Source organism: Engystomops pustulosus, chromosome 6 (assembly GCF_040894005.1).
Source record: "Engystomops pustulosus chromosome 6, aEngPut4.maternal, whole genome shotgun sequence".
In the NCBI taxonomy this organism is placed as follows: domain Eukaryota; kingdom Metazoa; phylum Chordata; class Amphibia; order Anura; family Leptodactylidae; genus Engystomops; species Engystomops pustulosus.
In genome coordinates this window covers 13,602,293-13,619,715 of record NC_092416.1, presented here as the reverse complement: position 1 = coordinate 13,619,715, position 17,423 = coordinate 13,602,293, and the positions used below count along the sequence as shown (strand labels likewise).

The following is a 17,423-nucleotide window of genomic DNA, read 5'->3' as shown; positions in this document are numbered from 1 at the left end:
TAGGCTACTCCCCAAACAGCACTTTTGTATAAGATCAAGTGTAGTAGCGTTCTTATAAGTTTAGGATATGCCGGGTGAGGGGAATGTAAACAGATACGCAAGAAGCGCATGATGCGCATGGAGCTGGCGCTCCGCTGCCAGGCGAGCTTTCGCCAATCCAAGCCCCTGTCTCTAGGCTACTCCCCAAACAGCACTTTTGTATAAGATCAAGTGTAGTAGCGTTCTTATAAGTTTAGGATATGCCGGGTGAGGGGAATGTAAACAGATGCGCAAGAAGCGCATGATGCGCATGGAGCTGGCGCTCCGCTGCCAGGCGAGCTTTCGCAAATCCAAGCCCCTGTCTCTAGGCTACTCCCCAAACAGCACTTTTGTATAAGATCAAGTGTAGTAGCGTTCTTATAAGTTTAGGATATGCCGGGTGAGGGGAATGTAAACAGATGCGCAAGAAGCGCATGATGCGCATGGAGCTGGCGCTCCGCTGCCAGGCGAGCTTTCGCAAATCCAAGCCCCTGTCTCTAGGCTACTCCCCAAACAGCACTTTTGTATAAGATCAAGTGTAGTAGCGTTCTTATAAGTTTAGGATATGGCGGGTGAGGGGAATGTAAACAGATGCGCAAGAAGCGCTGAAATAATATCCCTAAATGGTAAAAGTTTGCAAGTATATTTTGTGGATTACACAGCAGGGTGGCGACAAAGTTAACAACTTTGATGTGGAATCCATGAAAACAACCCAAATTTCTGCCTGACACACCTCGTTTGATAAAGGGACGATGTATGGAGGCAGCTATATGGACGACTTTTGGAGGTAGCAATGGAGACAACGTGTGGAGGCTGCTATGGAGACAATTTAATTTGGATAGTGCCTGTATGTGGCAGTCCCAAACATTTTTCAAACCAGAGGAGCAGGTAGGTGGCCCTCCAGTAAAATGGGATAGATTGAGTGCCTGTATGTGGCAGTCCCAAAAATTGTTCAAACCAGAGGAGCAGGTAGGTGGCCCTCCAGTAAAATGGAATAGATTGAGTGCCTGTATGTGGCAGTCCCAAAAATTGTTCAAACCAGAGGAGCAGGTAGGTGGCCCTGCAGTAAAATGGAATAGATTGAGTGCCTGTATGTGGCAGTCCCAAAAATGTTTCAAACCAGAGGAGCAGGTAGGTGGCCCTCCAGTAAAATGGGATAGATTGAGTGCCTGTATGTGGCAGTCCCAAAAATGTTTCAAACCAGAGGAGCAGGTAGGTGGCCCTCCAGTAAAATGGAATAGATTGAGTGCCTGTATGTGGCAGTCCCAAAAATTGTTCAAACCAGAGGAGCAGGTAGGTGGCCCTGCAGTAAAATGGAATAGATTGAGTGCCTGTATGTGGCAGTCCCAAAAATTCTTCAAACCAGAGGAGCAGGTAGGTGGCCCTCCAGTAAAATGGAATAGATTGAGTGCCTGTATGTGGCAGTCCCAAAAATTCTTCAAACCAGAGGAGCAGGTAGGTGGCCCTGCAGTAAAATGGAATAGATTGAGTGCCTGTATGTGGCAGTCCCAAAAATGTTTCAAACCAGAGGAGCAGGTAGGTGGCCCTCCAGTAAAATGGAATAGATTGAGTGCCTGTATGTGGCAGTCCCAAAAATTCTTCAAACCAGAGGAGCAGGTAGGTGGCCCTCCAGTAAAATGGAATAGATTGAGTGCCTGTATGTGGCAGTCCCAAAAATTGTTCAAACCAGAGGACCGGGTAGGTGGCCCTCCAGAAAAATGGAATAGATTGAGTGCCTGTATGTGGCACTCACAAAAATTGTTTCAAACAGAGGACCGGGTAGGTGGCCCTCCAGAAAAATTAAATGCATGAAGTATAGCAAGAGCCAGTGGGCCCTGTCAAAAAATAGCCATTTTCCTCTGCTTTACTGTACAAAGAGGAGGAGAAGGAGGAAAATGAGGAGGAGGAGGAGGAGTGGATCAATTATTCAGGTTGAGCTTCCTTCACCTGGTGGAGATTGGAAATTCTGAGAAATCCAGCCTTTATTCATTTTAATAAGCGTCAGCCTGTCAGCGCTGTCAGTCGACAGGCGTGTACGCTTATCGGTGATGATGCCACCAGCTGCACTGAAAACCCGCTCGGACAAGACGCTAGCGGCAGGGCAGGCAAGAACCTCCAAGGCGTACAGCGCCAGTTCGTGCCACATGTCCAGCTTTGAAACCCAGTAGTTGTAGGGAGCTGTGTGATCATTTAGGACGATGGTATGGTCAGCTACGTACTCCCTCACCATCTTTCTGTAAAGATCAGCCCTACTCTGCCGAGACTGGGGACAGGTGACAGTGTCTTGCTGGGGTGACATAAAGCTGGCAAAAGCCTTGTAAAGCGTACCCTTGCCAGTGCTGGACAAGCTGCCTGCTCGCCTACTCTCCCTCGCTACTTGTCCCGCAGAACTACGCACTCTGCCGCTAGCGCTGTCAGAAGGGAAATACTGTTTCAGCTTGTGCACCAGGGCCTGCTGGTATTCATGCATTCTCACACTCCTTTCCTCTGCAGGGATGAGAGTGGCAAGATTTTGCTTGTACCGTGGGTCCAGGAGAGTGAACACCCAGTAATCGGTGCTGGAATAAATTCTTTGAACGCGAGGGTCACGGGATAGGCAGCCTAGCATGAAATCTGCCATATGCGCCAGAGTACCAACGCGTAAGAATTCACTCCCCTCACTGGCCTGACTGTCCATTTCCTCCTCCTCCAACTCCTCCAACTCCTCTTCTTCTGCCCATACACGCTGAACAGTGAAGGACTCAACAATGGTCCCCTCTTGTGTCTCGCCAACATTCTCCTCCTCTTCCTCCTCATCCTCCTCCACCTCCACCTCCTCCGATATGCGCTGAGAAACAGACCTCAGGGTGCTTTGGCTATCAACAAGGGAATATTCTTCCCCCGTCTCTTGTGACGAGCGCAAAGCTTCCGACTTCATGCTGACCAGAGAGTTTTTCAACAGGCCAAGCAGCGGGATGGTGAGGCTGATGATGGCGGCATCGCCACTGACCATCTGTGTTGACTCCTCAAAGTTACTCAGCACCTGACAGATATCAGACATCCACGTCCACTCCTCATTGTAGACTTGAGGAAGCTGACTGACCTGACTACCAGTTCTGGTGGAAGTTGACATCTGGCAGTCTACAATCGCTCTGCGCTGCTGGTAAACTCTGGATAACATGGTCAGTGTTGAATTCCACCTCGTGGGCACGTCGCACAACAGTCGGTGAGCGGGCAGTTGGAGGCGGCGCTGCGCTGCCCTGAGAGTGGCAGCATCTGGGCTGGACTTCCTGAAATGCGCACAGATGCGGCGCACCTTCGTGAGCAAATCAGACAGATTGGGGTATGTCTTGAGGAAACGCTGCACTATCAGATTTAACACATGGGCCAGGCATGGCACATGTGTCAGTCTGCCGAGTTGCAGAGCCGCCACCAGGTTACGGCCGTTGTCACACACAACCATTCCCGGCTTGAGGTTCAGCGGTGCCAGCCACAGATCAGTCTGCGCCGTGATGCCCTGTAATAGCTCTTGGGCGGTGTGCCTTTTGTCGCCTAGGCTCAGCAGTTTGAGCACCGCCTGCTGTCGCTTAGCGACGGCACTGCTGCTGTGCCTAGAGCTACCGACTGATGGCGCCGTGCCCACGGATGGTAGTTCGGAGGAGGAGGTGGAGGAGGGGTGGGAGGAGGAGGAGGCATAGTAGGCCTGAAACACCTGGACCGAGGTAGGCCCCGCAATCCTCGGCGTCGGCAGTATATGAGCAGCCCCAGGGTCAGTCTCGGTCCCAGCCTCCACCAAGTTAACCCAATGTGCCGTCAGCGATATATAGTGGCCCTGCCCGGCAGCACTCGTCCACGTGTCCGTGGTCAGGTGGACCTTGTCAGAAACGGCGTTGGTCAGGGCACGGATGATGTTGTCTGACACGTGCTGGTGCAGGGCTGGGACGGCACATCGGGAAAAGTAGTGGCGGCTGGGGACCGAATACCGAGGGGCGGCCGCCGCCATGAGGTTGCGAAAGGCCTCGGTCTCTACTAGCCTATAGGGCAGCATCTCCAGGCTAAGCAATCTGGAGATGTGCACATTAAGGGCTTGGGCGTGCGGGTGGGTTGCACTATATTTGCGTTTCCGCTCCAGCGTCTGGGGTATGGAGAGCTGAACGCTGGTGGATGCTGTGGAGGATCGTGGAGGCGACGATGGGGTTTTTGGGCCAGGGTCCTGGGCAGGGGGCTGACTAGCAGCTGACACAGGGGAAGGAGCAGTGGTGTGCACGGCCGGAGGTGAACGGGCTTGTTGCCACTGAGTGGGGTGCTTAGCATTCATATGCCTGCGCATACTGGTGGTAGTTAAGCTAGTAGTGGTGGAACCCCTGCTGAGCCTGGTTTGGCAAATGTTGCACACCACAGTCCGTCGGTCATCCGGTGTTTCCTTAAAGAACCTCCACACTTCTGAAGATCTAGCCCTCGCCGCAAGAGCCCTCACCACGGGAGCTTCACTAGTTGACAGTGGCGCTGATGCACCAGCTCTGGCCCTGCCTCTCCGTCTGGCCCCACCACTGCCTCTTCCAACCTGTTCAGGTCGAGGACTCTCCTCCGTCTCAGAAGCACTGTGTTCACCCGGCCTCTCAACCCAGCTTGGGTCTGTCACCTCATCATCCTCCGATCCCTCAGTCTGCTCCCCCCTCGGACTTCCTGCCCTGACAACAACTTCCCCACTGTCTGACAACCGTGTCTCCTCATCGTCGGACACCTCTTTACACACTTCCACTACGTCAAGAAGGTCATCATCACCCACAGACTGTGACTGGTGGAAAACCTGGGCATCGGAAAATTGCTCAGCAGCAACCGGACAAGTGGTTTGTGACTGTGGGAAGGGTCCAGAAAACAGTTCCTCAGAGTATGCCGGTTCAAATGGCAAATTTTCCTGGGAGGGGGCAGACTGGGGGGGAGGAGGCTGAGGTGCAGGAGCTGGAGGAGTGGGGATTTCGGTGACATGGGTGGACTGCGTGGAAGACTGACTGGTGGTGGACAAATTGCTCGAAGCATTGTCAGCAATCCACGACATCACCTGTTCGCACTGTTCTGGCCTCAACAGTGCTCTACCACGAGTCCCAGTAACTTCAGACATGAACCTAGGGAGTGTAGCTCTGCGGCGTTCCCCTGCTCCCTCATCAGCAGGTGGTGTCTCACCCCGCCCAGGACCACGGCCTCTGACCCCTGCAGTAGTTGGACGCCCACGTCCCCGCCCTCGTCCTCTACCCCTAGCCCTGGGGTTAAACATTTTTAAAATGAGAGTTATAACTTTTTTTTTTTTTTTACTTTTTTTTTTTTTTTGTGTGTTTTTTTGTGTTTTTTGTTTTTTTTTGTGTTTTTTGTTTTTTTTTGAGTTTTTAGAACCAAACAATCCTATCCTATTGCTATGGCTATTTTCTAGCCAAGTATCAAAGGAAGCACACTACTATGCCAGATGAGATGACACTGAGTTATTGCCTAATAGAAATCCAACCCCTACTGAATTTTGCCACTTCAGCCTTTGCTATGGATATGTGCGCCACTAAGCGCAGAACACAGCGGTCGCAAGTCTCACTACAAATTGCTCAGAATTGGCAAGTACATGCACTGCAGAAACTACAGCCACCAGCAGATCAACCAGAAATCAAATATATAGAACGCTACTGTAGGCTTCAAGAAGCTATTTGTATTCTCCTATGGCTATTTTCTAGCCAAGTATCAAAGGAAGCACACTACTATGCCAGATGAGATGACACTGAGTTATTGCCTAATAGAAATCCAACCCCTACTGAATTTTGCCACTTCAGCCTTTGCTATGGATATGTGCGCCACTAAGCGCAGAACACAGCGGTCGCAAGTCTCACTACAAATTGCTCAGAATTGGCAAGTACATGCACTGCAGAAACTACAGCCACCAGCAGATCAACCAGAAATCAAATATATAGAACGCTACTGTAGGCTTCAAGAAGCTATTTGTATTCTCCTATGGCTATTTTCTAGCCAAGTATCAAAGGAAGCACACTACTATGCCAGATGAGATGACACTGAGTTATTGCCTAATAGAAATCCAACCCCTACTGAATTTTGCCACTTCAGCCTTTGCTATGGATATGTGCGCCACTAAGCGCAGAACACAGCGGTCGCAAGTCTCACTACAAATTGCTCAGAATTGGCAAGTACATGCACTGCAGAAACTACAGCCACCAGCAGATCAACCAGAAATCAAATATATAGAACGCTACTGTAGGCTTCAAGAAGCTATTTGTATTCTCCTATGGCTATTTTCTAGCCAAGTATCAAAGGAAGCACACTACTATGCCAGATGAGATGACACTGAGTTATTGCCTAATAGAAATCCAACCCCTACTGAATTTTCCCACTTCAGCCTTTGCTATGGATATGTGCGCCACTAAGCGCAGAACACAGCGGTCGCAAGTCTCACTACAAATTGCTCAGAATTGGCAAGTACATGCACTGCAGAAACTACAGCCACCAGCAGATCAACCAGAAATCAAATATATAGAACGCTACTGTAGGCTTCAAGAAGCTATTTGTATTCTCCTATGGCTATTTTCTAGCCAAGTATCAAAGGAAGCACACTACTATGCCAGATGAGATGACACTGAGTTATTGCCTAATAGAAATCCAACCCCTACTGAATTTTGCCACTTCAGCCTTTGCTATGGATATGTGCGCCACTAAGCGCAGAACACAGCGGTCGCAAGTCTCACTACAAATTGCTCAGAATTGGCAAGTACATGCACTGCAGAAACTACAGCCACCAGCAGATCAACCAGAAATCAAATATATAGAACGCTACTGTAGGCTTCAAGAAGCTATTTGTATTCTCCTATGGCTATTTTCTAGCCAAGTATCAAAGGAAGCACACTACTATGCCAGATGAGATGACACTGAGTTATTGCCTAATAGAAATCCAACCCCTACTGAATTTTGCCACTTCAGCCTTTGCTATGGATATGTGCGCCACTAAGCGCAGAACACAGCGGTCGCAAGTCTCACTACAAATTGCTCAGAATTGGCAAGTACATGCACTGCAGAAACTACAGCCACCAGCAGATCAACCAGAAATCAAATATATAGAACGCTACTGTAGGCTTCAAGAAGCTATTTGTATTCTCCTATGGCTATTTTCTAGCCAAGTATCAAAGGAAGCACACTACTATGCCAGATGAGATGACACTGAGTTATTGCCTAATAGAAATCCAACCCCTACTGAATTTTGCCACTTCAGCCTTTGCTATGGATATGTGCGCCACTAAGCGCAGAACACAGCGGTCGCAAGTCTCACTACAAATTGCTCAGAATTGGCAAGTACATGCACTGCAGAAACTACAGCCACCAGCAGATCAACCAGAAATCAAATATATAGAACGCTACTGTAGGCTTCAAGAAGCTATTTGTATTCTCCTATGGCTATTTTCTAGCCAAGTATCAAAGGAAGCACACTACTATGCCAGATGAGATGACACTGAGTTATTGCCTAATAGAAATCCAACCCCTACTGAATTTTGCCACTTCAGCCTTTGCTATGGATATGTGTGCCACTAAGAGCTAAACACAACGGTAGCAAGTCCCCCTGCTAATTCCTCACAAAATGGTAAAAGATGCAAATTAAAATAAAAAAAGTAGAACGTTATTGTAGCCCTAAGAAGGGCTGTTGGGTTCTTTGAGAATCACTCCTGCCTAACAGTAAGCTAATAGAACACCCTAACGCTTTCCCTGACCAGCAGCAGCTCTCTCCCTAGCGGCATCCAGAGACAGAATGATCCGAGCAGCGCGGCCAGCGGCTAGTCTATCCCAGGGTCACCTGATCTGGCCAGCCAACCACTGCTATCGACGTGTAAGGGTACCACGTCATGCTGGGTGGAGTGCAGAGTCTCCTGGCTTGTGATTGGCTCTGTTTCTGGCCGCCAAAAAGCAAAACGGCGGGAGCTGCCATTTTCTCGAGCGGGCAAAGTATTCGTCCGAGCAACGAGCAGTTTCGAGTACCCTAATGCTCGACCGAGCATCAAGCTCGGACGAGCATGTTCGCTCATCTCTAACTTATATCTGTGGAATGCTGTATTTGTGTTAATAACAGTGAATTAGAGAATGTGTTATTTTGTTATCCTGAGTATATCTAAGAATCTTGTCTTTGTATGAATAACCCTTTAACGTTTTTGCATTTCTGTTTTTTCCAAAGCGATAACTTTTTTATTTTTACGATTACAGAGATGTATGAGGATTGTTATCTGCTGGACAAATTGTACTTGTAAGTGGCACCATTTAATATTCAATATAAAAATAATTTTTGCATTTTCTTGTGGGTTCTGTATGTACAGCTTTCATTCTGTGCTCCAAATGACAATTCCCCTTTATTCTTTGGGTTTGTATGATCACAGGGATACCAAATTTAAATAGATTTTATTAGGTTTAATAACAAAGATTTAAAAAATGTAAATCTTTTGTATAAAGAAAAATCTTTGTTATTTTGCCAAATTCTAACAATTTCAATAATTTTGGTGTACACTTTGGTTATTGTTTTTTTTGTAGTTTGTGCTGGTGTTTTAATTTATCAATTTGGAACCTATAGGACTGTTTGATCACTTTTTAATTTAATTATGCATGGATGGAAACATGTAAAAAAAAGTGTTCTAGGAAAAGAAGGATGATTTAAACTTTTCCTTTTTTTAAAAAATTGTTACCTTTTTTTTTACATTTTTTTTCACAAATTTTTAAGGCCCTCTATTTTATAATTTGTAATGCATAAATCTAGCTTTACACAGCGTTGCAGCAATTCTATGTTTAAGCCACTATTTTTAAGTGGTATGGAAAGTCCAGTGTGATTTCGCAAGTTTCGCAAAAAACCTAGTGAGTTTTTTGTCGCTCTTTAAAGTCCAAGCAGTTAAAAAAATCCTATGATAAATGTCCCCCATTGAATTTTACTGTTTTCTTCCATCTTGAAGCCCCAGAGTGCAATTCTGTTAGAGGGATTTTCCAGGAACCCTGGGAAGTTTCCAGAAGGTCAATAACAGTGCAAACAAAAAACAAAACTGTACCTTACTCCTGTTTCTGGATCCTTCGTCATAATGCCAATAATTGGCTGAAACCAGTCCGAAGAGCCCTGGCACATCAGCCCAGTCAGCATTGTGTGTGAGAACGGTAGAATCCACAACCAAAGAATGGTAAGTGCACTTCTTTTAGTTTTTCCTACTAAGGTCCCCAGGGGGCTTTCCAGGATTCCTACTTTTTAATTTAGGCTAAAATATTGTGGCATAATTTCTAAGATATTGCATGTCTCTGTACTTAGTGACCTATCTATCTATATCATCTATATCAAGATAACCTCTGGCTAAGACTTTCCTGTTTATACCCAGTTTATTGTATTTTTACATATTTGCATAAAGTTACATTTCAAAACTTGCTCAACGTCTGATATCTAACCCCAAACTAGAAGATTTGCAAAAAAAGGTCCCCTTTTTCTTTCCTCCAGTATACAGGCAGTCCCTGGGTTACATACAAGATAGGTAATGGGGGTTTGTTCTTAAGTTGAATTTGTATGTAAGTCGAAACTGTATATTTTGTCATTGTAACCCCAGACAAAAATTTTTTTGGTCTCTATGACAATTGGATTTTAAAAATGTTGGGTTGTCATAAGAACAAGGATTAACAATAAACTTTCATTGCAGACACCTGTGATAACTGTTTAATGTAACCTAAGGCTAAAGTACAGTAAATTACATCCAGAGGTCCATTTGTAACTAGGGGTCGTCTGTAAGTCAGAAGTTCTTAAGTAGGGGACTGTCTAAAGCCTGCCTGCACTGCCCTTAAATATTTATGCAAATGTAATTTCCAAGCGTTATACAACACACAGCACATAACCACCAGAGAATACTCCGTATAAGACGTCAGTAGTTACAGATATGGGAGATATCACAGGGAAGGAGCTCTTTGAATAAATGAACATGAATGAGAAATTACTTACAGTACATGCCGAAATCTTCAAAGAAAATGAGACACAACTATATGGTCTGTGGTATTTGAGGAAGCGACTTGGTAAATTCCTGAAATCTTCGTCATCCTCAGTTATAAATATTGCTTGTCATCATTTCTCACCAAAAACAGAATGTATTGTGAATTGTTACACCAGTTGACCTCTCAAGAGAAGACGCTGTGGCTTACTGTGCTGTGGTTATACAGTAAGAGTTCAACTTGCAGAGAACTTTGCCCTAAAGGTAGCCTTGTAGGTGTGTAGAGACTTACAGCCATTGATGCACCACTAAGGAATTCTGGAAAATATGCAAATATGTTTTCAAGGGTGGGCTAAGGAAAACATTTCCTCTTCAGTTACTCAGTAAGTCAGTCTCTTACCATCAAGCATGACTTCCAGGAAGCCTAGTGAGATGATGTTTCATGTTAAAAGGAGGATTATTATGAATTCTAAGCATGTATGTTAGTATTACATATAAGAGAACAGTATAAATTTACCATCCTAGGGGAACTATGGAAGAAATCCCTAGTACTATATTTCTATTTTCTTCTGAAAAAGAAGGGAAAAATTGGAAATGACACCTTATGACAGGTACAGTGTAGGATAATCAGGGGGTAACAGTCACACCTGTGGCATCATTAAGTCCAGTGTTCCGGTCAGTCCAGTGCCTTGAAGATCCCATCCAGCTGACAGGGCGGAAACACGAAATGTTACGGAAAATAAACTTCTCAGTCTCCCAAAGATCACTGACAAACTGTTTCTTTAAGCCAACCAGTCTATATCTACTCCAGCTTCCCAACTATCACAAACGCGTTTTTCCACCGGGTTTTCCGAATTTTACCGTTTTGCGTCGAATTGCCCCGGGTTTTTGGCGCTTGCGGTTGGATTGTGACGCATCGGCAAAAAACGGGGGTGTGGCAGTCGGAAAACCCAACGGATTTTGAAAACACACTTACATGCACCAGGAATAGGATGGTGAACTCCGGCAGACCTAGTGGACTGCAGCACCTGGTGGACATCGGGCGCACGACCTTAGTGAGTCGCCGGAAGACCCGAATCCTCGTCGGAGTTGTTCCGCTGGATCGCGACAGGACCGGCTAAGTAAATGAGCCCCAATGTCTCAATGTGCTTCATTTTCAGTACAATGTAGGGAACTGGTTTAGCTGAGCGAGAAGCTTTTGATTAGGGTCGGGAAATTTGCCAATTTAGGCCGGTAGGGTAGCTAAGGGGGAAAATTTTTCCTATCCCATCCTGGAAAACATATTTGCATATTTTGCTGTGCTGTGTAACACAACTAAACCTACACCCAATGAGTAATGTAAAATCGAGCAAAAAAAAAAAAGGATGAAACGAAAACCAAGAAAATATACACAAAAATAATGTTCAAATACAAAACTCTAGCTTTATTCATACATGAATATATACACATAGAAGAAAGCTAAGATTATCATCACAAAATACATTCACAATAACACAGCCTAAAAGGGTAGCAAGACAATACAGAGAAGTCACCAAAGAAAGAAGGTCACCGTGTCTAATGTACAGTTATCTCGTCGGGACGTCTACAGCATTCTCATTGAACGTGAACAGTAGTTTCATAGATCCAGGCACCGTGACTGTGGCAATTTGTTATACATGGCCTCATTTTTTCTAAAGTCAACCATCGTGCTGTAGCTTCACAGGTTGTTACACTGTGCAGGAGCATGTCTTTAGAAATTAGAAGGCTGTGGATAACAAGTCAAGCTGCCTTGATCTATGAGTAAGTGCCCCTGGTTTATCATGATGGATTTTGAGATAGATTTCCTTTAAGGACCTATCCCAACACATTGTATAGGTAACACAAGTTCCCATCATAATTTACTTGTTCCCTCTAATAATTTTTTCCAGTTTCATATTTTTTGTCAGTTGTTGTTCTTCAGTACAGTATAAATCGTTATTTACAGCTTGTAGCATCTGCAGAGGTTCCTTCCTGTTTTAGAAGAGATTCTTCAGAATTTTCACTTCCTATGTGCAGTTTCTTTCTATGAATTACTGTAAATATTATATTAGAATCCTGATCTTTGTCATGGTGGCAGCAGGTAAATGCTGGGAGTGCATGGGTGGCTCCACCTTGGATAGTGTCGGGGAGCGATGATCCGTTCCCATGGAAGCCCGGTGTTTCTATGAGACTTCAGGACTTGTCATTGGGCAGGATCTATAACAGTGTGTCAGAGGCACACTGTTGTAGATCCTTAGCAAATTCCCCCATTTGCTAAGTAGGAACAATCACACCCACAAGAGTTAAAGTAGTGTTGTGGGTCTTAAAAGTAGTAAAAAAAGAAAAGAAAATTTTTAAAAACATAAAACTTCAAATTACCCTGTTTCCCAAGAAGTGATGTAAAAATAAATAACCCCTTCAGGACCAGCCTCTTTTTTTGTAATTTGGCATCTGTCTCTTTATATGGTTTTAATTTGTTAACACTTTAACTGATTTAATGATTTAGAGAGTGTTTTTTTGACACATTTACTCACTGCTCCGGAATAGTTCAAAGAAAGTGCATTGTCCGTGTATAATGCCCTGAGACGCGATTCACTAAGATCGTGCGCCCGATATCCTGCATCTGTCGCTGCCCCGCTCACGTCGCTCCCGGTGCATGTAAGTGCTTGGTCTTGCTACACAATTTGAAAGTTATATCCCACGCTCAGTCCGAATCAGTCGTATTGGCCCGACCCCCTAATTCGAGTTACATGAAAGCCAGCGCAGCTGCACCAAAATCCAATCGCGTACGACACAAATTTTGGTTAAAAACGGACTAAAGTGCAGCCACAGACCCTTAGCAAATAAACCCTGTTGTAATTCAAGTGTGTTGTAAATTTTGGGTGTTATGTTATGCATTTATTTATAAAAAAACCCCTAAAACTTAAAAAAAAAAAAATTATTTTCAAAATTTTAAATGATCTGCTTTTGAGACTGATAGTTTTTCGACCGAAATTAGTTACTTACTAACATTTCCCATATCTAAACTTTATGTTTTCTTCATTTATTAAAAGTCCTTTCATCCTTACTCCACATTAAGCAGCTTACAAATTGAACAGAGATCTTCATTTTTTTCCCAAAAATTTCTAAATTGAAATCTTTGGGAACATTTCTTTATAATGAGTTTAAAATTTAAATTAATATTAATCCCCCGATGAAAACCCTCATTTTCAAAGGTACACACCTTAAATTATTAAAAACACCTTTAAGCAAGATTCTTAAGCCTTTGAGTGCTACATAGCTATTAAAACAAAATGGAGGTGAAATTTTAAATGGTCTAATTTTGTTGGTATTACATTAATTTACGGTAGTCCTAAATTTTACACATTCCCAAAAGATAAAATTAGAAAACACATATCTTCTCCTGAGTAGCCAGGAAAACACCATCACATCTCACAATAAATGACATCTTAAACAGATCCGTATGCTGTAGTATGAAAACGTTATAGGTGTCAGAATATGTCAAACTGAAGTAAAAAAAAAAAATTACAAAAGGTTTGAAATTTTAAAAATCTATTAAAATGTTATAACTATACAAGTTTATTAATATTACTTACACCAGCCCACGGAATATAGTAAACATGTCATTTGGAGAGTGTAGTGAAGTCCGTATAAACAAATGCGTTTCCTCACTGGAAATTTCCTCATTTTGAAAATTTTACTAACTGCGCTAGAGCGTGGCGCTTGGCAATTTCCATTAGCTCCATAGAGATTAATGGAGCAGAACGGTCCTGTGTGGCCGTCTGCTCCATTAGTCTGACAAACCGACGAGGGGTCCAACTGAAAACGGTCGCCTCATTTTCGGGATCTGTGGGGGTCCCAGCACTGACACCCCCACTGATGAGCAAAGTTAGCAACTTTCATTTGTGGGAAAACCCCTATAATATTGGGCTCCCAGGTGATTTAGCCAGAGCTCAGAGAACCAGGGAGCACAGAGAAATGTGGAGCTGGCAATCACCAAGGGTTAAAGGGGTCATCCACTTTTAGCAAATAATTGATATGATTTGCATAATGAAAGTTATACAGTTTTCCAATATACTTTCTGTGTCAATTCCTCACAGTTATCTAGATCTCTGCTTGCTGTCATTCTATAGGAAGCTTCTATATTTACTTCCAGTGGATAGAAACCATGGTCATGTGATGTCACACAGGTGCACGGTTCGTTAGTATAACAGAGAGTTATCAGAGCCGTGTGATATAACGAGCCGTGCACCTGTGTGATCATGGACGGATTTCTATGGACTAAAAGCAACATAGAAGCTTCCTTTAGCAGGAAAGCAAGCAGAGATCTTGAAAACTGTGAGGAATTGATACACAAACTTTTCCTTACACAAACTATGTTAATTATTTGCTGAAAGTGGCCAACCCCTTAACGTTGTGTGCCGTAATAGTACTGGGCTTCGGGTGCGGGTGCATGTAGAGTGCTCACTGGCTGTGCCCTCTCCATAACTGGAAAGTCTTTGCTGCAAATTGCTAGCACTGATCGCGGGTGTTTTCCCGCCAATCACTGCCGGCAAAGCTATAATAAAAAAAACGTAAAAATAAAAATCACCTTTCACAAGAACTGATATAAATATAAATGAACAAAAAAATTACAGATTTATCAAAATATAATAATTTTTTTTTCACTGTATTTAACCCCCTAATGGAAAATAACGCCCAAAGTTGAAAATCACACTTTTTTGCCTATTTTGAAAAATATTAAAAATTCTATAAAAATTGATCAAAAGGTCATACAATCAGAGAAATTGTAACATTGAAAATTTCACCATAATTCGCAAAGTATGACAACACCCACAGCTCCGTACACCAAAGTATAAAAAGTTATTATTGCCAGAAGATGGCAACATCCTCCCAATTTTTTTGTGCAGGAGGTTTTAATTTCTGAAATAATGTATGAAAACATTATAAAACATATACAAATTTGTTATCCCCGTGATCGCACCGACCCAAATAATAAAGTAGATATGTCATTTGAGGCGCACAGTGAAAGCCGTAAAATCCAAACCTACAAGAAAACGGCACACATGCATTTTTTCCCCCATTTTCACTGCATTTGGAAATTTTTTCCTGCTTCGCAGTACATGGCATGGGATGTTTAATACCGTCACCATGAAGTGCAATTTCCCATGCAGAAAACAAGCCCTCACACATCTATGTACATGGAAAAGTTAAAAAGTTATAGATTTTTGAAGGTAGGGAGTGAAAAATGGAAATGAAAAAACGAAAAAGGGCCAGGTCGTTAAGGGGTTAACTAGCACTGGAACAAACCATTCTATTAGACTGAAACAGCTACAGTGCTATGGAAAAATGGTGAGACACAGAGATAAAAACCAGTGTGACGCTGGCACAGATGGTACATAGGTTCAGCATTATGTTCTGATCCGTTCAGTTATTGGGTTTGTGTACTGAGTGCATGTTCCCATAGAAGTCATCTGCAGCTCCAGGTCCTCCTGTCATGGGGATGTGTGTGCAGATCACAGGCTGTAAGAGAAGATATAGATGATCAATATACAATATCCACAGCTCCATCTCACTGTAAGGAGTCACTGTAAGGAGTCACAGCAAGGGAATGGTGGAGATTTCATTCATTTAAGAATTTAATAGGCAATGATTTCAAGGGTGCAGTTAGGATTATACAGTTAAGACCCAAAGAGCGAGGAACTGAAACTATATTGTTAATAACATTCATACAAAAACAACTTAATGAATTAAATTTTTTCAAATTAAAAATAGTGCAGAACATATTTATATGGCGGTTTGGGCAGTAGCCCAGGGCCCAAGCCTTCTAGGGGGCCAAATTGACACAGCAAATTGTAAATTGAGAAGGGCCTTCACCCAGGAAATCCTAGTACATCTGTTCTTCCTTGTCAGACTCCAGGGGTAGTAGACCCACTGGACCACTTTGGATGATGACATAAGGCGACACCTGAGACCAGAGTCTAAGTAGCACCCGGTCTTCACCAGAGCCCTTGTTGCGCGTGGTGCCACCAGGTCGCTCCACAGATGCGACTTTGTCCACGGTGGCAGCCAAGGTGAGGTACAGAAATGGAAGGCAGGTCCCTGGTCGGGGACAGGCAGGAGGTCAGGATAGGTGGCACAGGTTCAACGTCAAAGGCAAAGCACAAGGTCAGGGCTGGCAGCAGAGGAGCATAAACAGGAACAGGTTCGGATTCACAATGGAAAGTCAATACATGAGCATACATCTGTGTAAATGCGCAATAAGGAAAGGGATAGAGGTCATGTGTGGATGTACTGTACCTCTAGTTGATCATAGACATTCCCAATATCTGCTTTCACCAGGTCCGTGTATGTAGCATCTGGAGATGTCTACAGAGAAAAATAAAAACATGGAAAAAAAAAACTAATTTTGAGATGTTGTGGGGGGGGGGGGGGGTAACCACTGTGAATCTCACTGATGTTACACTATGTCCTATGTCCAGGTCATAAATGTTTTCATAACCCCAAATCAATGTGTCACGTACCTCATCACATTTCTTTTTTTGACCTCTTTTTCTAGAAAAACAGGAAATATGGAATAATTATTGCAAAAATACAATAGAGATGTGTAATGGTCAATTCTCTGCAGCTTATCTTTTGTCTTTGACTCTTGACCCTCTTTACCACGAGCCTCTTATCCCAGTAGACCCCAGGATTGGAGCTTCCCTGGTGCTGATCACTCACATCCGGCCGGTGACGACATAAGTCGAAAACAAGAAATCCTTCATCATGATGTGTTTTTGCCCCTACAATGGCAAAACATTCAGCAGGAAGTATTTTGGTTCCTTCTTAATATAAGGTGGTCTCCAGACTACAATAAAATGACTGTACTGTCAGATATACCCTAGATTATGGACAAAGTCTTTAATTCCCCAAAAATAGCCGTATCCGTGCACATACAATGGTGTGAATCTGCAGAAAATTCAACCAACCAAATGGACAAAACTTTTTTTGGAAAAAGACACAGCAACACTATATATAAGTTCTCAATAGACATCATGTCAGATTACTGGTGGTAGAGTGTCCTAAATAGGCCACGTGTTACGTCTAGGGGACTTTAATTTATGCACGCCTCCCGCTGCAAGCCTCCTCTTGCTGCTGGCCGGGGAACAAGAAGAGAGCACACACGCTGCTCTCTCCACGCCCCGGCTCTAACGTCACTGGTTGGATACTAGTTCCATGGCCAACAGCAGGAGGAGCGGGGCGTGCAAAAAAATAATGTCTGTGGAAGCCGTGAGGTGCCCAGGCGCCGTCAGCCTGAGCACTTCTGGGACCTTTACAAAGTTATTATTTTGGCAATAAAGAAGGTGAAATACATATAAAACACAGTCCCCTCATCCTCTAGATATAACGAGCAGCCTATTTGGACACTCTACCACCAGTAATTGGTTGTAGATGTCCTTTAAGCAAAGA

The 17,423-nt window shown here is 43.8% G+C and overlaps 1 long non-coding RNA gene across 1 annotated transcript; it reads right to left on the bottom strand.

The window, feature by feature from the left end:
• Positions 1 to 15,136: 15,136 nt before the first annotated feature.
• LOC140065467 (uncharacterized) lies at positions 15,137 to 16,749 on the bottom strand. The gene is made up of 3 exons (XR_011847932.1): positions 16,496 to 16,749; positions 16,272 to 16,340; positions 15,137 to 15,494 (listed from the first exon to the last, which is right to left on the bottom strand). It is a non-coding gene; the product is annotated as an uncharacterized lncRNA (long non-coding RNA).
• Positions 16,750 to 17,423: the final 674 nt, after the last annotated feature.